Source organism: Malaclemys terrapin, chromosome 2 (genome assembly GCF_027887155.1).
Source record: "Malaclemys terrapin pileata isolate rMalTer1 chromosome 2, rMalTer1.hap1, whole genome shotgun sequence".
Taxonomy (NCBI): Eukaryota; Metazoa; Chordata; order Testudines; family Emydidae; genus Malaclemys; species Malaclemys terrapin.
The window spans coordinates 2,646,830-2,664,536 of NC_071506.1; positions in this window are offsets into that span (position 1 = coordinate 2,646,830).

The following is a 17,707-nucleotide window of genomic DNA, read 5'->3' on the forward strand; positions in this document are numbered from 1 at the left end:
CCGGCGCACCAGGCAGAGGCTGCTACAGAACTTTTACTGGCCCGGGGTCTTCACCAACGTCCGGCAGTACTGCCGATCCTGTGACCCCTGCCAGAGGGTGGGGAAGGCCCGGGACAAGGGGAAGGCAGCATTGAGACCTTTGCCCATCATAGAGGAGCCTTTCCAGAAGGTGGCCATGGACATAGTGGGACCTCTCAGCAAGACGACCCGGTCTGGGAAGAAATACATCCTGGTGGTGGTAGATTTCGCCACCCGCTACCCCGAGGCAGTGCCCTTATCGTCCATTGAAGCAGACACTGTGGCGGATGCGCTGCTGACCATTTTCAGCCGAGTGGGGTTCCCCAAGGAAGTCTTGACGGACCAAGGGTCCAACTTCATGTCGGCCCTACTCCGGTGCTTGTGGGAGAGATGTGGGGTCCGGCACAACTGGGCCTCAGCATATCACCCCCAATCCAACGGGCTGGTGGAGAGGTTCAATGGGACGCTAAAAATGATGCTGAAAACATTTATGAATCAGCACCCGCAGGACTGGGACAAGTACTTACCTCACCTGCTGTTTGCGTACAGGGAGGTACCCCAGGAGTCTACCGGGTTTTCGCCTTTCGAATTGCTATATGGAAGGCGGGTAAGGGGGCCCCTGGACCTGATGAGAGACGAATGGGAGGGGAAGGCCACTCCTGACGGAGAGTCGGTGGTGGAGTATGTCCTGACCTTCCGGGAACGACTTGCCGAGCTCATGGGCCTGGCCAGGGAGAATCTGGCCAGAGCCCAGAGGAAGCAGAAGGTCTGGTATGACCGCACAGCACGGGCCCGCGCCTTCGCCACTGGGGATCAGGTGATGGTCCTCATCCCCGTGAGGAAAAACAAACTCCAGGCCGCCTGGGAAGGGCCCTTCAAGGTTGTCAAGCAACTAAACGAGGTAAACTATGTGGTGGAGCTGTCGAACCGGGCACACCACCACCGGGTGTACCATGTGAATATGATGAAGCCATATTATGACAGGGGGAATATGGTGTTGGCCGTGTGTGGACAGTGGGAGGGGCAGGGAGATGACCCTTTAGTAGATCTATTCCCTGGGACAAGAGTTGGCTTCCCCCTGGAAGCAATTCCTCTCTCTGATCGGCTAACCCCTGCCCAGCGAGCTGAGATCGGAGGGGTGCTGCATCTGTACCAGCAGCTGTTTTCCAACCAGCCTGGACGCACTAATCTGACTGTCCACCGGGTGCAGACAGGATCGCACCCGCCTATAAAATGCTCCCCCTTCCGAGCCACAGGGAAACTGCTCAGGACCTGGAAAGAGAGGTCAATGACATGCTGGCTTTGGGGGTGATCCAGCCGTCTTCCAGCCCTTGGGCCTCGCCGGTGGTGCTGGTCCCCAAAAAGGACGGGTCGATCCGGTTCTGTGTGGACTATCGGAAGCTCAATGCCATCGCTGTAGCCGATGCCTACCCCATGCCCAGGCCGGACGAGCTCCTAGACAAGCTGGGAGGTGCTCGGTACCTTACCACCATGGATCTTACAAAGGGCTATTGGCAAGTGCCGCTGGATGCAGATGCCAGGCTGAAATCGGCCTTTGTCACCCCTCTGGGGCTCTATGAGTTCCTGACCCTGCCCTTCGGCCTCAAGGGAGCGCCGGCCACCTTCCAGCGCCTGGTGGATCAGCTACTGAGGGGGATGGAGAGTTTTGCCGTGGCGTATATCGATGACATCTGTGTCTTTAGCCAGACCTGGGAGGACCACATATCCCAGGTTAGACAAGTGCTGGACCGACTCCAGAAGGCTGGGCTGACCGTAAAACCGGAGAAGTGCAAGGTGGGGATGGCTGAGGTATCCTACCTAGGCCACCGGGTGGGAAGTGGCTGCTTAAAGCCGGAACCAGCCAAAGTGGAGGTGATCAGAGACTGGCCCGCTCCTCAAACCAAAAAGCAGGTCCAAGCCTTTATTGGGATGGCAGGGTACTATCGGAGGTTCGTGCCCCACTTTAGCGCCATAGCCGCCCCCATCACTGAGCTGTGCAAGAAGGGGAAGCCAGACAAAGTGGTCTGGACCGAGGAGTGCCAGGAGGCTCTCCGGGCGCTGAAGGAGGCTCTGGTCAGTGGCCCAGTTCTGGCAAACCCAGACTTTGACAAGCCCTTTATGGTGTTCACCGACGCCTCAGACACAGGACTGGGGGCGGTGTTAATGCAGGAGGATGAAAAGGGGGAGAGACACCCCATCGTGTACCTGAGCAAGAAGTTGCTACCCCGGGAGCAGAACTACGCGGCCATCGAGAAGGAATGCCTGGCCATGGTGTGGGCCCTCAAGAAACTAGAGCCATATCTCTTTGGGCGTCACTTCACCGTGCACACCGACCACTCTCCCCTGACCTGGCTGCACCAGATGAAAGGAGCCAACGCCAAGCTCCTGAGATGGAGCCTGCTCCTGCAGGATTATGACATGGACGTGGTCCATGTGAAGGGACGTGACAACCTGATAGCGGACGCGTTGTCCCGGAGAGGGAGCCCTGAACTTCCCCAGGTCACTGGTCAGAGTGACCTCGCTCAGTTCAGTCTCGAAGGGGGGAGAGATGTGACGGAGCAGGGCAGATTTGACCTGGGAATGTTGCAGGGGGGTTGCAATGGGGATGTGGGACTTCCCTTGAAGGAAGCTACCTGAGCTGTAACCTGAGCCAGGAACGGGGGTGGGGAGAATTAACACCTTCTGCCCGGGAGACTGAACAAAGGAGAGGAGCAGCGGGAGGGGCTGAGAGTTTAGTTTCGGTTGGGGCTGGGTGGTGCAACGCAGGGAACCCCAAGCTGGGGTCTAAGCTCCCTGAACCCCCCAGAGGGACCTAATTGAGGGGGTCCGGTCGTACCTACACGCTCTGCTTGAGACTGTGTTCCTGTCCTTAAATAAACCTTCTGCTTTACTGGCTGGCTGAGAGTCACAGTGAATCTCGGGAAGAGGGGTGCAGGGCCCTAACTCCCCCACAATCCGCAACACTGGCCCAGCACCGCTGCCCTCTGCTGGATGAAATCAGAACTGCGCCAGCCAGCATCATCAGCCCTGTACTGCTGTCAGCTACTGGTGATTCTCCATTGGCTCGAGTCGGTGTGCCTGGGCCGAGGAGCTGGAGGTTTTGACCTTTGTACTTGCTGTCACTGGGATGCAGGGAATGGGTAGTGTCCAGTGCAGAGCTAACTCGCATGGCCTAGAAGGCCACAGATGTGTTTGTTCCCCTCAGGTTATTACACTGTGCCCACCACCCCGGCATCCTGGCCCCTGGGGACAATTCTAAGCACTGAGCAAGAGCCTCTCCAGTTACCCCCTGGTAGATCAGCATTATGCCCCTTTTACACATGGGGAAACTGAGGCACTGGGAGGGGACGGGACTTGCCCAAGGTCACCCAGCAAGTCAGTGGCTGAGATGGGACTAGAACCCAGGCGTCCTGCCACCCGCTGCTGTGCAGGATGACAGGAGCAGCCCAGTGCCGTCAGAGATCCCCATCACCTGGGCTGCGCTCGTTCACCTGCTGAGCCGCCTGGTAAAAGCTGCTCCAGGGAACAACTCTCCCCCCCCCCCCCTCCAGGGGGTGTGAAACATCCGAGCCAGGGTGGGCTGGACGCTGCTCCCCGGCCAGCTATCCTCGCTCAGCCTGTCCTGAATGGCCAGTGGGGGGACAGTGTGGCATGGCCTCCCTGCTTAGACTAAAGGTCACCAGGAGTGATGTGTATGAAACCCACGCGTCATGGTGTTTGTCCCCTCTAGCGGCTGGGCCACAGAGGATAAGAGCCTACTGCTGCCGCCGCAGTACGTGACCAGAGTGACTCCTCTAGCTCAAACAGCACAACTCTGTGCCGTGAACCCGAAGGGCCCCAGTTCTAATCCTGCTGCCTACGTGTGCCCGAAACATTCCCTGGTAGGCAGCCTGCCCCCTGTGGGGGCTAGCACCAAGCTAGCACCAGGCTGCTCCTAGTGCAGGTTCTAGGAAGGGGTGGGGTGGGGGACCCCAACAGCCCCCAGGTGTGGCATTAATCCCTGGGTGGAGGTTTGGCTCCCATTCTGTGTCTTGCCTGCAGGCCAGCCACAGGTTCCCAAACAAGCTCCCCGAGGGGGGGGGTGATTCAAAGGGGGTTCCCTGGGGTGCTGCAACCTGGCACTGTGGCTTACCAGCCAGGGCACCCTCTCACAGAGCGAGGCTGTGGCAAGCTGCAAACCCCTCCAGGTCCTGCACTCACCCAGCCATCCACAGGCGGGGATACACCCAGCTGAGTTACATGACTGCTTCTCCCAGCCACTCCTGGGCTCACAGCAGAGAGACCCCAGAGCTGCACCAGCCTGCCCTGACCAGCGTCGGTTTATAACCCAGGCCGCCCCTCCCTCAATGTGGAGAGGACATGCACCAGCTTCTGCATACTAAGCAGAAGTTTGCCCGGCACTTCAAGCAAAATACACAGTTTTAGTTAAAATGTAAAACACGTTTATTAATTCCAGAACGATCCATTTTAAGTGGAAGGCAGAACAGGACAGAGATGGTTACCAAAGAAAAGAAAATAAGGGCCCAGTGTAAATTCTATAAACTAAAGATGATTTGAATCAAGCAATGTCCTCACCCCACTGCGGTTATAGTCCTTAATACACAGACTTCCCTCCTGACGTCTGAACCAGTGTCCTCCAATGAGCTTCATCTTCTCGCCATCCCGGTTGTTTCCAGTGTAGGTGGGGGAGGAGAAAGGCCCCTCATGCTGCAGCTTGGCCCACGTGCCTGACAGACGCTAGCCCAGGCATGTCCTGGTGAGCCCCGAGTCACAGTGACTGATCAGTTCCCATTGTGTGGTGCTTGCTTAGTTGAGTCACACAGTTGATTAGCAGGCGGTCATTGGCCAACACCCACCTGGGCCACTAGGAAACGTACAGCATGTTCTAGTAACACTCCTCCAGCACGAGCTCATCACTTCAGACATATAGCCATTGGGAGCAGACCTGCGGGTTTCAGCAGCTCAGGACTTTTCACGGCATGCTTTGTATGGCCTAGCACAGCCCCATGGGCGTGATGAATGTGGGGTCACAGGCTGACATTCGGAGGTACAGTGTGTCACGGGAAGCGAGGGCAGCCAATGCGAAGGCTTTGGGGGCGACTCTGCCTGAAGAGACCCGGCTCCCCTTCCCCTACAGGGATCTAAGGGGCAGACGTGAGTGGCCCAGGCGTGGCCTGGCAGCAGGTGAGGGGGTCCTGCGGGGCGTGGCGTAGCCAGGTGGCGAGAACAACGGGAGCGATCAGAAAAAAAGGCACCACCCGCTGTGGTGCTTGTACTCACCCGGGTCTTCGGCGGCACCGCGGCGGCGGGACCTTCACTCGCTCCACGGGGCTTTGGCAGCGGGTCCTTCAGTGCCGCCGAAGACACCCGGAGCTAGTGAAGGGCCCACCGCCGAAGACCCGGAGCGCCGCCCTGTCAGTAAAAGTGCCGCAGCAGGTGGCACCTTTTTTTGTGAGTGAGTTAAAAAGGCGCCACTTTGGGGGAATGTGCTCAGGGGGAGCGGGCGCTCCCCCTGCTCCCCCCCAGCTACGCTACTGCGTGGCGCCCAGGGAGCAGGTGGCACCCAGAGCCCAAGAATCCGCCTCGCCTCCCGCTCTCACCCACGCATGTCTGGGGGCTGTGAGCTCTGCAGATGGTTATAGGCAAGGAACCAGTGCTCACCAGTTGTGATTGCGAAACCTCCACTCCTATTGTTTTGCCTCGTCGGGCCCCACTTGTCCAGTGTTTAGCTGTAGGGGCTGGCTGGTTCTGCCTGTTGCCTGGCGAATCTTGCAAGGTGCAAATCAACTGAGGTGGTGGGGTCTGAAGGGGGTAGGACTGGTGAGAAATATTGTGTTGTGTTTTTAAATGACTGGTGAGGGCACAGCTAAGCAGGACTCTGGTTTCACTGTATAAACCGGGGGCCAAAAGGAAGTTCTTTGGGACCCAGCCCAGGATCAGAGCTGCCAGACCTCAGCACCCAGCCAATGACACCAGGCAGAGGCCCGGGTGACCTGAGCCTGCCTGGCCAGCAGGGATGTCTCCTGGCAAGCGGTGAGCACTGTGTGCTCATCGGGTTTGGTAACTGTGAATAACTAGAGGTGAAGGCTATTGCTGTGTGAGGCACTATCACTGGGGAAAAGCCCCACAAAACCCACAGAAGATTACGCCCTGAGCCCTAGGAACTGGGTAACAGGGGGGTGGGGCCTAAATGAACCAGGTTACGCCTTGAGCCCACGGAAGGGTAAAGGTGGGGTGCCCTAGGGTATGCGGGTAACAGGGACCTGCCCACGTCCTCAGGGCGCGGTCAGTGTCTTCAGCCAGAGATGGGGGACGTGGGATGACATATGAGGGAGGGGGAGCCTGTGGGGGCCCGCCAGGCGGTGCAGGAGCGGAGAGGGGTTTAGCCGCTCAGAGTGGGAGACCCTAGAGAAACACAAAGCAGCCCAGTCAATCATCTCCAGCCACAAGCACGCCCCCTCCTGTGCAGGGGCGAGGGGCAGCCAGGCAAGGGGGAGAGTGACTAGATTGCAGCTTGGCTGGCTCAGGACCATCGCCCATCAGCCGGACCCACCTCCAGCCCAGGCTGGCCCTGCAGTGCCCGGGGCGGGACGGGGGTCTTTGGCATGAGACCTTCATCCCCAAGGCAGGAATGGCTCGGAGCAGGGCCCATGGGACATGGAACCTGTCACCACAACAGCCCCACAACATTCCCGTCCTAGGTCCCACAGGTCAGACCCATCCCTGCCCTCTGTGGGGCAGAGACACCCCCCAGTGGGCACAGAGCCCCCAGAGACTCCCCAAAACCTGAGGCATTGGCCAGTGCTCAGGTGACTGACTGGGGCATACGGAAAGCTCCTTTGCTGGGGTGAAATGACACCACGGGGCAGAGGTCGCTGGCATGGGGGGATGGTGCAGGACAGGGCTGGGCTCCCGGGCACCCACTGCCCGGCCAGTGCAGTGCCAGGCGCTCTGGGACGGGGCTGGATGAAACCCACCCACCCCGAGAGCCCATGCAGGGGAGGCTTAGGGACGCTACCCCCAATTCCTCCACTAGATGGCAGCATCGCCAAGGGGACCACGCGCCTGAGCCCTGGCAGGGAGTCGAGCCGCTGGAGAGCTCGGGACGGGACCCAGGAGTCCGGGTCCGTCCGGCAGACCCCGGGCTCCGTGGAGTCCCCGTGGCTCCTCTCCCCTTCCTAGCCCCACAGACCTGCCTGGTTCCCGCGCAGTCTCCTGTGGGAGCAAAGGGGGGCGGGGGGGCAGCGCAGTGGTATCTGGGGGGGGGCATCAGCCCGTCCTGTGCCCAGGGCAGGGCTCCAGGGTCTGGGGCGGGAGGGGGAGGTGATGGACCGGCCCAGGATGGACCTTTCATGGGGGGGAGCGGCCAGGCAGCATTGTGGGGGGGGCGATAGCTACGCTCCCACGGACGCGCGGGCGCCCGACACAGGCCGTGGGGCTCAGTGTCAAAGGTGCTGTGTGCCTGTGATTTGTACTGGGCACTGCGGGCGCTTGGCACCGCTGGGGGGTCAGGCCCAGGGGGGTCTCGTCACTGCTGGGGAGGGGTCAGGCCCAGGGGGTCTCAGCACCGCTCGGGGGGGGGGGGGTGTCAGGCCCAGGGGGGTCTTGTCACTGCTGGGGAGGGGTCAGGCCCAGGGGGTCTCAGCACCGCTCGGGGGGGGTGTCAGGCCCAGGGGGGTCTTGTCACTGCTGGGGGGGGTCAGGCCCACGGGGTCGTGGCACTGCTGGGGAGGGGTCAGGCCCAGGGGGTCTCAGCACCGCTGGGGGGGGGGGGGTCAGGCCCAGGGAGGTCTCGTCACTGCTGGGGGGGGTCAGGCCCATGGGGTCGTGGCACTGCTGGGGGTGGGTGTGACGAAGTGGGACTGTTCTTAATGTTTCCTCTGAATACTGTGTGGGTGCCTCAGTTTCCCCTATGCATTTCTTAAGTCTCTAGGTGGTGGGGAAAGACCAGTGCGCATAAATCCCTGATACTCTGTCTCCCTGGCAACAAATGGCCAGGGCCCCTTCCCCCCCCTGCAAGGAAATAGCTAAAGGTGAACAAAGAGATCAGGTGACCTCCTGGCCCAGGAAAGAGACAAAGCCGCGAGAAGGAGGGGCTGGAGCGGGTTTGAGAGTTGGAGCTACCTGGGGACTAGGAGTGAGGGCAGACGTGGGTGTCTGGCTCTCTGAACCCCATAATGGACCCGGCCAAGGGGTCCCGTTCGCCGCTGTACCTACAAGCTCTGTTTTAGACTGTGTTCCTGTCATCTAATAAACCTCTGTGTTACTGGCTGGCTGAGAGTCACGTCTGACTGCGAAGTGGGGGTGCAGGACCCTCTGGCTTCCCCAGGACCCCACCTGGACGGACTCGCTGTGGGAAGCGCACGGAGGGGCATATGCTGAATGCTCCCAGGAGAGACCCAGGAGGTGAAGCCGTGTGAGCTTCTTGCCCTGCAGACAGTCTGTTCCGAGGGAGAGGAGGCTCCTGTGATGTTATTGATATAATCTGGGACCATATAGATCATTGTTGCAACCAAGGTCCTGTAGTGGCACCCAAATCTTGTATAAAGGGGGTCAAATGGGGTGTCTAGGACAAGGTTATGGTTTACTGGTTATGATTATGCTGTCTATATGTGTGTATCACTTTTGTAGCTGAAGTTATGAATATTGGCTCTATACTGTCTGTATTTCAAACTTATGCTATGCTGCTGGGTGACATCCCAGACAAACTGGTGTTAGCTCTGCCTAGCCTGCTTGATGGCCCATTAAGGACCATCAGCTATACAATGGACCCATTGAGAGAAGGCAGATACGCCTTGTAACTCAGCAAAGTATGCAGGGACTGGCCCATGTGACTCCAGACTCCATTTTTGCTGTAATTTTCCACAGTAAGGACAAAGAGGTGATCTTACACCTGGAAAAGACTATATAAGGCTGATGCCTCATCTCCATCTTGTCTTCAATCCTGCTTCATACCTCTGGAGGAACTTTGCTACAAACTGAAGCTTTGAACAAAGGACTGGGGACCCATCCCAGCGGGGGATGTGTTCCAGAGACTTGATTTGAACCTGCAGTTTATTCCATCGCTGCTGCAAGCCTGATCCAAGAACTTTGCCATTACTGTATGTAATTGATTCCATTTAACCAATTCTAACTCTCATCTCTATCTTTTTCCTTTTATGAATAAACCTTTAGATTTTAGATTCTAAAGGATTGGCAACAGCGTGATTTGTGGGTAAGATCTGATTTGTATATTGACCTGGGTCTGGGGCTTGGTCCTTTGGGATCAGGAGAACCTTTTTCTTTTACTGGGGTATTGGTTTTCATAACCATTTGTCCCCATAACGAGTGGCACTGGTGGGAGTACTGGGAAACTGGAGTGTCTAAGGAGATTGCTTGTGAGATTTGCGGTTAGCCAGTGGGGTGAGACCGAAGTCCTCCTAGTCTGGCTGGTTTGGTTTGCCTTAGAGGTGGAAAAACCCCAGCCTTGGGCTGTAACTGCCCTATTTGAGCAATTTGTCCTGAGTTGGCACTCTCAGTTGGGCTCCGCCAGAACCGCATTGTCACAGTGGCGTAGTCGTGCTTGGATCCACAGAACCAGGTCAATTAAGCTTTGGGTCAGAACCCCACGCTGTCCAAATTTGAATTTTGGGATTGAGAGTTTGGTTGGTTAAAGAAGAGTTGCAATGGGTGAGCAAAGAGCATATGAGGGCCTTGACAAAAAAGCCCTGAAAGATTTGTGTTCAGAAAAGGGGATAAGCTTTAGAAAGAAAGCTACAAATCAAGAACTGAGAGATCTGTTAATGGCCAGTGATCAGAAGGCAGAAGCAATTGAAAAGCAAAAGGCAGCAAGTAAACTGCAACTTGAGCATGAACAAAGACTGGCAGAAATTCGATTGCAGGAACTAGAAGCTGAGGCAAAAGTGCAAAGATTTCAGCTCCCAGTCAAAAAAGCAAGGGAAGAAAAGCAGAAATTGTATCCTCTTGAAAGTCCAGTTTATAACAATGTTGGTATGTTGTATAACTCTGAGCAGTTGTCTGGGTGTAACCAAATGTACCCCAATTCTGCCACCTTTTATGTAAATGCTTTTACTGTGTGTTCAGTAAAGAGTGGCTCCATAACTTGTGCCAATGCTCTGTATGGGAGTGGTAATGAAAAATTCACAGAGAATGTAAAAGTCAATGGTAAAAGCTGTTTAGGGCAAATGATGGCTTCTAACATCACTCTGGTTAAAGCAGATCTTGTCAAAGAGGAAGATTATTTACCAAATCAGAGTGTGAATGTTGTAGTCCTCTATGAGTTTACTGTAAGCGTGCCTTTAGCCAGAATCCACCTTGAATGGAATGGTGCTAAGCATAAAGTTATAGCTGGGGTAAGGAAGTTATTGCCTAAGGATCTTTTGATTGGGGAAAATGTTAAAGCTTTGTTCAGTCCAGGTAATCAGTCACAGGACAGGAATAATCTTAAACCTGTGTCTATTGTGGGCAATGATTTGCCTGGGGAGGGTTGCTCCAAAGGTTTGTCTGAGAAGAGCCATTTGTCTGTAAATGAAGTTTCTGAATGTCGGTCTAGTGTCTCTGAAGTGAATCTGGAGTTAAATCAAGAGCAGCAAAATCTTATTGGGCAGGAAAATGTTTCTCTGGAGCAGATTAAAGTGGATGGTCAGGTGGAAGCCCTAACTGAGGAAGGAAAGGGTGGATTTTGGATGGGTGATGCATTGGTGGCTAGTACAGCTTGCAAAAGTGAACCTGAAAAGGGTAACTGTGATTTGCTGGCAGTGGCTCAGTGTAGTAAGAAGAGCAGTTTATCTGTTGGGAGTGGCAAGGTGCCTGGTAAGGAAACTGCCCCACTCTCCCAGTCTTTGTCTGTAATCAGCCCTGTGTGCTGGGACAAAGGAGAGGAAGGCAAGAAAAGTTTGGAGAAGCCAAGGCAGCCTTGTGAGCTGATGGATTTGTCTAGTCAGCAGTTTGGGAAGGCCGGGATAGTGGAAGATGAATGTCCCGAGACCTTACCTGTTTCCTGTGTGGAGAATAGTGACAGTGAAGGAAATGTGCCTGTATCTGTCAGGGGTATTGACTTGCCTATGGAGGAAGCTACCTCAGTCTCCAAGCAGTTGTCTGTGAACGGCCCTGTGTGCTGGGACAAGGGAAATGAAATCCCTAGCTGTGTGTCTGGTAAAAAAGAAGGTGTCTCCAGCTCGTCTTTGTCTGTGAAGCAGACAGAAGGTGCCTTTCAGCCTGGGATGGTTGAGAATAGTGCAGTTGTCTCAGAGTTGGTTCTGAATTCAACTAAAGCCCAGGAAGGGAATGGTCCTAAGTCTGTGTCTGCTGGGGAGACTGGCACTGTAACTAAGTTGCATCCAGTTAGTGTCTTAGCAAAATCCCAGAGACCAGACAATTCTGGTGCTTATATTTTGCCTATTGCTAGTGTGTGGTTGGTAAAGGGTGTAGCAACTCTGTCTAATCAGGGTAATACCCTAGCCAGGGCACAAAGAGAGCATGAAGGTGATTTGGTTGTGTTATCTACTGATGGTGTGGAAACTTGTAGCAAGAAGGAAAGGATTCCTGAACTTGTGTGTGGCAAAGGGAAGGAAAATGTTTCTAACCTTTTATCTAGGAAGTCTATGGGTTTGCCTGAAAGGGGATTGTGTAAAAATCTGCCTGATGGGCCAAAGGTGATCCTGGATGTAAGTAAGACCCGGAAAAAGTCTGTCGTTTCTCAGGAAAGTGTTCCTTTAGAGCAGGCCCTAGATGAAGAGGGTAAGGGCAAAATTTCTGTGAGGGGTGATTTGCTGCTTAGAAAAGCTCCTGGGGAAAGAAATCCTCATGGTAATCTGTGCAAGCAGTTCCCTGCAACTGAAGGATGTGAGAGTGATTTAATCAAGGAAGTTTCAGTTCCTAACAGCCAGAAATTTTCTGTTGTGAATGGATCCACTGACTTTCCTTTCGAAAGATCCAGTGTGGGTAGCTTTGAGAAGGTCTCAGATGGAGTAAGAGCTGTTAAGAAAGTTAAGCAACCCTATAAGCAAGTGGTTGTGTGTGGCCAGCTTGTTGGGAAGACAATGGTGTTGGGACAGGAATGTCTCCATGCTAATTCTGTGAGTGAGCAGTCTGTGCTTCAGGGTCTGAAGACAGATTCGGTTAATGGGGTTTCAAAGCAGAACAGTTTTATGGCTAAATGCTTGAGGATGCAGGGGAGAGCAAGCAAACTCTCACCCTCAGACTCTTTGGATTTGTGTGGTATCTCTTTAAGACAGAGTCCAGCCTTGGAAATGATAGCAGTTAAGGATATGAAAACTGGTGGACTGGCTTCTGTCTGTGGTAATGCAAATTACTTGTCTGGCTGGGAGGGGAAGGACTTGCTAATAGCTGTTAGCACAGAGAGCCCACCCCATCAGCCAGTGAATTCTGTTAAGCAAGAAAAATCAGGGTGTGATCCTGCAGGACAAGGAGGAAAGAGAAAACTGAATTTGGCAAAGGAAAGCCACAGGTTAACCCTAAAATGCCCAAACTCCAATGGTATTGAGCCCAAGGTGTGGCATGACAACCATGATTGTAGATGGACACTTGCAATGGATTTGTTGTTAATGCTAATGGTAATTTTGTAACTAATGTGTTGCTATTACCAAGAACTGTAAGAATGTACAATGTTCCTAATCTGTTGGAAAATCCCTTGAACATGTTAAAAGGAATACATGAGAACACACTTTATGTTAAAAGGCCTTGCTATACTAATGTTTCACAGTTGATGCCTGTGAACAGTATTGGAACTTTGCACAGGAGAAAAGACATTCCAGACCTAATGTGCTGTATGAGAAGGGAAACTAAGGCACGCTACCATATTGCCTTCATGGCTAAATGCCAAGATTCCTGTACTATGAACATCATTAATATCTGCATTTATTTTATGTTAATTGGGTTCCAAACATTTGCCCGAGCTTGTATGGATAAAGTAGCTGTTTTCTTTAGCTCTTGGCAAGATCACATGAGACATACAGGAACCATGCTGCCAGAGCAGATCCAATCCACTATTGTTCTAACCAAGTTTTACCTTGAGTTGGTAAAGAGGTTCAATCATGTTGTTAAACACAATTTTGATAAACCATTTCTGTTGTTCTTTAGCCAGCTAAGCCATAGTGCCTACCCCGATACTAGCCATAGTGAGATAAACCCAAGGATGGGGAGCTCTTGGGATGCAGTCAGTGATGTTTGTGTCATCCCTTCCTGCATCAATTTTGCGTTGGGGGTGTGATGTTATTGATATAATCTGGGACCATATAGATCATTGTTGCAACCAAGGTCCTGTAGTGGCACCCAAATCTTGTATAAAGGGGGTCAAATGGGGTGTCTAGGACAAGGTTATGGTTTACTGGTTATGATTATGCTGTCTATATGTGTGTATCACTTTTGTAGCTGAAGTTATGAATATTGGCTCTATACTGTCTGTATTTCAAACTTATGCTATGCTGCTGGGTGACATCCCAGACAAACTGGTGTTAGCTCTGCCTAGCCTGCTTGATGGCCCATTAAGGACCATCAGCTATACAATGGACCCATTGAGAGAAGGCAGATACGCCTTGTAACTCAGCAAAGTATGCAGGGACTGGCCCATGTGACTCCAGACTCCATTTTTGCTGTAATTTTCCACAGTAAGGACAAAGAGGTGTACTTACACCTGGAAAAGACTATATAAGGCTGATGCCCCATCTCCATCTTGTCTTCAATCCTGCTTCATACCTCTGGAGGAACTTTGCTACAAGCTGAAGCTTTGAACAAAGGACTGGGGACCCATCCCAGCGGGGGATGTATTCCAGAGACTTGATTTGAACCTGCAGTTTATTCCATCGCTGCTGCAAGCCTGATCCAAGAACTTTGCCATTACTGTATGTAATTGATTCCATTTAACCAATTCTAACTCTCATCTCTATCTTTTTCCTTTTATGAATAAACCTTTAGATTTTAGATTCTAAAGGACTGGCAACAGCGTGATTTGTGGGTAAGACCTGATTCGTATATTGACCTGGGTCTGGGGCTTGGTCCTTTGGGATCAGGAGAACCTTTTTCTTTTACTGGGGTATTGGTTTTCATAACCATTTGTCCCCATAACGAGTGGCACTGGTGGGAGTACTGGGAAACTGGAGTGTCTAAGGAGATTGCTTGTGAGATTTGCGGTTAGCCAGTGGGGTGAGACCGAAGTCCTCCTAGTCTGGCTGGTTTGGTTTGCCTTAGAGGTGGAAAAACCCCAGCCTTGGGCTGTAACTGCCCTATTTGAGCAATTTGTCCTGAGTTGGCACTCTCAGTTGGGCTCCGCCAGAACCGCATTGTCACAGCTCCCCAAAGTCCTGACTGGCTTTGTGGGGAGCAGTTCCAGAGCGTCGCCCGGGGACTCCGTGACAGGGGGTCAGGCCCAGGGGGGTCTCGTCACTGCTGGGGGGGGTCAGGCCCACGGGGTCGTGGCACTGCTGAGGGGGGGTCAGGCCCACGGGGTCATGGCACTGCTGGGGGAGGGGTCAGGCCCACAGGGTCTCGTCACTGCTGGGGGTGGGGGTCAGGCCCACGGGGTCGTGGCACTGCTGGGGGGGGGTCAGGCCCACGGGGTCTCATCACTGCTGGGGGAGGTCAGGCCCATGGGGTCTCAGCACCGCTCAGGGGTGGGGGTCAAGCACCCAAATCAGTACCCATTTTTGGAGCTGTGGCCTTGGTGAGCAGGCACACAAGATGATCAGTCAGGGACCCAGGCCAGGCCTCCAGCCGGGACCCCCTGTCCAGCAGTGGGTGCTGCCTGCTGCTCGCTGGAGACAGCGAAATCATCCAGGACGTGTAGGGCTGGCTGTGGGGCTCCTTGTGGCCGTGGGGCTCTTTCTGCAGGGCTCTGCTTTGGCCTTTGAAATGGGCCAGCTCCCACCACACAGACTCATTGTAACAGAATCATTCCCTGGGGCGAGGTGTGTGGGGGGGTTTGCTGCGAGGCCGCTGTCCTCAGCTTCCAGTCCAAGCCCCCGGCCTGAACGTCTTAGACCAGCCATGGCCCCTGGGATTCCAGCCAAGTGCAGCCTAGTCCAGGCTGTGGGTGCCCAGGCAAGCGGCTTCCCTCCTCGGCTTGGTTAGCAGCCCGCAGGGCTGGTTCAGTGGGAATACGAGTGAACAGATTCCTCCGCCCCTGCTGCAATCCCAGCGCCACACGTCATGTGGACACGGACTTGGCCCCAGAAGACCCAGATCCCATGGCCAGACGGGACCAGTGTGACTATCCAGGCCAGAGACCTTCTCCTAGATCATTCCCAGAGCAGAGCTGTCAGAAACATGGCCAGGCTGGATTTTGATCCGGCCAGTGATGGAGAATCCACCAGGACCCTGGGCAAGTTGGTCCAGGGGTGAATTACTGTCACTGCTAAAACGTCACTCCTTGTTTCCAGGCTGAATGTGTCTCGCTTCGACTTCCAGCCACTGGATGGTGTTGGACCTTGTCACAGAGTGTGGGGGAGCCAGGGCCCTGCACCCCCAATTCCTGCAATTCACCGGGACTCTCAGCCAGCCAGTAACACAGAAGGTTTATTAGACGACAGGAACACAGTCCCAAGCAGGGCTTGTAAGTACAACCAGGACCCCTCAGCCAGCTCCCTTTGGGGGGCAAGGAGCTTAGACCCCAGACTTGGGGTTCCCTGCCTCTTCCCAGCCAGCCTAAACCTGAAAAAAAAAACCTCCAGCCGACTCACTCCCCTCCCCCCGGCTCCTCTTGTAGCCTTTGTCCAGTTTTCCAGGCAAAGGTGTCACCTGGCCCCATCCCCCTCCTAGCTCAGGTATCCCTCAAATAAAGTCATCTCCTGCTCTCCCATCCCCCATGCAGACAGTCCAGTAAAACTAGACGACATTCCCAGGTCAGTCCAGCCCGCTCCCTACTGCGTCACAGACCTTCCTCAGCTAGACTGAAAAGTCCATTCTTACATTTCTGTTCCCCCGACAGGTACTTACAGACTGGGATCAAACACCCGGAACCCTCCCTTTGTTCAGCTAAACAGATGGAGCTCCCTGATTCTCTCGCTCTAAGGCAGGTTTCTAACCCTTTAATCATTCTCGAGGCTCTTCTCTGACCCTCCCCAATTTACCAACATCCTTCTGGAATTGTGGCCACCAGAACTGGACCCAGGGTCCCAACAGCGCTCGCCCCAGCGCTGAATGCAGAGGTAAAACCTCTCTGTTCCTCCCGGGATTCCCCTGTTTCCACGCTGCAGGATCCTAGTAGCCTCTGGCACACAGCAGAACACCAGGCGCTCACGTTCAGCTGATTATCCACCATCCTGGTCGGAGTCGCTGCTTCCCGGGACAGAGGCCCCCAACGTGGAAGTACGGCCCTGGTGACTCATGGCTGCGTTCCCGGCCTCCAGGCTGAATTGCTGTAATTCATTTCTTGTGGGAACAAGGCCGCACGCCCTGGCAGATCTCCAGTTGCGGCCGAGCGCAGCCGCCTGTCTGCTCAGCAGCACGGGTCACCGGGAGAGCAATTGCCCGCTGCTCCAGCCTCAGCACTAACCCCACACGCAGCAGAGCCTAGTTCCAGGTCATGGGCTCTCTCCTCCCGATCCTCAAAGCCCCCTGCACTGGCCTGGCCCAGTAACCCAAGAAACCCGCCAGGTCCCACGGGGACAGACGGGCAGGCCGAGCGCAGGAGCTGGCTATTAACCAGGAGCCGAACCCAGGCTGCCCTGGGCCTCGCTGCGCTGAGTGCCACGTGTGGAGCTCAGCTCTGGGCCACAGACACCAGCTCCCGCACAGCTTTCCCGTCCCTCCGACCGCCTCCAGCGCCGTCACCTCCACTCCAGGACGGAGGGCGGACAGGGGACTGCTTGGGACTGGGAGTTGTTCATAGATCACAATGAGAGCAGCTACATCAGCACCAGGACAGACACGACCTGTCACGCCTGCCCCAGCACTGTGCCAGGGGCCAGCAATCAAAGGGGCTGGTTAGTCGCACTCCTTGCGCTGTGCAGAGTGCAGGCACCACATGTGGGGACATGCCCCAGGCTCCAGCAGAAGGGAAGGATTCCAGTAGCTGTGTCCATGTGCTTTGGCATGCGGGGAGCCGGCGTGGGATATGCACCCCGGGGGGCTGGGGCATGTGGGGAGCTGGCGTGGGAGACGCACTCCGGGGGGCTGGGACGTGCAGGGAGCCGGCGTAGGATACGCCCCAGGGGGCTCTGGCATGCGGGGAGCCGGCATGGGATATGCACCTCGGGGGGCTGGGACGTGCAGGGAGCCGGCGTAGGATATACCCCAGGGGGCTCCGGCATGTGGGGAGCCGGCGTGGGATACACCCCGGGGGGCTGGGACGTGCAGGGAGCCGGCGTAGGATACACCCCAGGGGGCTCTGGCATGCGGGGAGCCGGCGTGGGATATGCACCCCGGGGGGCTGGGACGTGCAGGGAGCCGGTGTAGGATACACCCCAGGGGGCTCTGGCATGCGGGGAGCCGGCGTGGGATATGCACCCCGGGGGGCTGGGGCATGTGGGGAGCTGGCGTGGGAGACGCACTCCGGGGGGCTCGGGCGTGCGGGGAGCCGCTACTTGTCAGTGCCTGCGTGGCTCTGGCTGCTCCCCCGTTAGCCGCAGCTGGGCCCAGCCTCTCCAGCAGCCAGAGCCCGGCCTGCGGAACTCCCAGCCGGCTCCCCGTCCACCCCAGCCCCCCGGGGTGTGTATCCCACACCGGCTCCCCG